Source organism: Octodon degus, unplaced genomic scaffold (genome assembly GCF_000260255.1).
Source record: "Octodon degus isolate 3935 unplaced genomic scaffold, OctDeg1.0 scaffold00027, whole genome shotgun sequence".
Lineage (NCBI taxonomy): Eukaryota > Metazoa > Chordata > Mammalia > Rodentia > Octodontidae > Octodon > Octodon degus.
In genome coordinates, this window is record NW_004524603.1 from 12,572,424 (window position 1) to 12,574,578 (window position 2,155).

General features: G+C 49.1%; 1 pseudogene; it reads right to left on the reverse strand.

Moving 5' to 3' along the window:
* Positions 1-483: 483 nt before the first annotated feature.
* Positions 484-1,919, reverse strand: LOC101574467 (annotated as a pseudogene).
* Positions 1,920-2,155: the final 236 nt, after the last annotated feature.

A 2,155-nucleotide genomic window follows, 5' to 3' on the forward strand; every position in this document is an offset into this window, starting at 1 on the left:
AGAAACTGGCCTGAACCTCAGTGGAACTAAGGGTGCAGACTTGCTGGAATTATCCATTCCCTGCCATAAATCTGCTGCTGGCTGCTGGGATCAAGCAGTTTGGATCTGGGGCTCTGTTGCCTGCTCCTTTTTTTTTTTTTTTTTTTTTTTTTTTTTTTTTTTTTTCCCCCCAAGAAGAAAACTCATAAAAGGGGGTTTTTTTTTTTTTTTTTTTCCCTTTTTTTTTTTTTTTTATAAATATGAACGCTGTTTGTATTTTTTTTTTCAGGTGGCAAAAACCAGGCTTTATTTTGGAAAAGACAATTTAACTGGTTTTTGGTGGAGGGTACGGGCAAGAAGGGGTACCCCAGGCAGTAATGTCCCCCAAAGGTGGGCTGAGAGCTAAGCTGAGCCTCAGGTGGGTCTCTTGCTCCCAGTGCTCCCTGTACAGCTGTCTCTCCATGGGCTTTGGGGCAGCCTTGGGAGAAGTGTGGGCTGGGAGAGGCTGCTGTGGCCCATTCACTTGGGCAGCACATCAGAGCTCTCAGACAACAACTTCCCATCCCGGGTCTCAATCTTCTTCACAACCACAGCAGACTTGGTGCAGGTGAAGCCAGAGCTTTGGAGGCTCCTGAAGTCAGGGCTTGTGAGACCCCCATAGGGTGAACTCACCATTCCTGAACAGCCACTGGTGGTCTTCGTGTGGATGCTCAAGTTCTGCATCCCAGCCTCCAGCCTGTTCTTGCCCTGCAGCAGCTTGTAGAAGGTGGCGATCTCAGTGTCCAGGGCCAGCTTGATGTTCATGATCTCCTGGTACTTGCACAGTTGCTGGGCCATGTCTTGCTTGGCCTTCTGCAGGGCAGCCTCCAGCTGGCATTGGCATCTTTAATGGCCATCTCCCCATGCTGCTCAGCATCAGCAATGGCAGACTCCAGGGGTGCTTTCTGGTTTTGAGGGCCTTAGTCTCTGCCTGCAGGTGGCTGATGCTATGGTTCATCTCAGAAATCTCAAACTTCATGCAGCGGAGGTCATCCCCGTGCTTCCCAGCCAGAGTCTGCATCTCTTCATACTTGATCTGGTACATGCTCTCGGCCTCAGTTGGGTTGTGGTTGGCAATCTCCTTGTATTGGGCCTTGACCTTGGCGATGATGCCATCCAGGTCTAGAGAGTGACTGTTGTCCATGGACAGCCCCACAGACGTGTCCTAGATCTGCGACTGCAGCTCACATATTTCCTCTTCATACAGCTGCCTGAGGAAGTTGATCTTGTCAGTCAGCCCTTCTAGGCATGACTTGAGCTCACCTTGTTCAAGTAAGCTTCATCCACATCCTTCTTGATGAGGACAAGTTCATTCTACACCTCTCTACACTTGTTGATCTCATCTTCATATTTATTCTTGAAGGCCTCCACCAGCCCCTGCATGTTACCAAGCTCGACCTCTAGCTTCAGTTTCTCCTGACCCAGTGTGTCCAGCTGCAACCAGAAGTTGTTGATGTAGCTTTCAAACATGTTTTTATGTTACTGCAGGATATTTTCTGTTGCTTCAGAAGGCTCCACTTGGTCTCCAGCATCTTATCCTGCTGCTCCAGAAACCTAGCCTTGTTGATGAAGGAGGCGAACTTGTTGTTGAGGTTCTTTATCTGCTCCTTCTCCTGAATATGCATGATATGGATGTTGGGGTCCAACTCCAGGTTCAGGGGGTTCAGAAGGCTCTGGTTCACCTGGATGGCCATGATGGTCCCCATACCACCATCCCCACCATAGCCACCCAGCCCCAGGCCACCCTGGAAGCTGCTGCTGCTGCCCATTTGGGAGAAGGCAGAGGAGCTGTTGTGGGAAGCAGGGATGCTGGTGTAGGAGAGGCTGCTGTGGGACGTGGGGGCAAAGGTGGATACCTTATAGGACTTCTGTGTCACCCTTATGGACATGGTGGAGACTGGAGTGGAGGTAGGCAGATTGAGGATGGAGACTCGAGAAGGAGCCTAGAAGCTGCTTCTAGATGGTCTGTTTCTAGTTTTTGTTGTTGAGATCCTTGTTTTTATTTCCTCCTCTCTTTCCTTCCTATCTTCTTCATTAGTTTCCCCAAGTTTGTAGGCTCTTCCTTTGTCCTCCAGCCTTGCTTCTAATCTCTTTCTTTTCTTCTATTTCTCTGTTTATTCCCTAAGAAATTCTACAT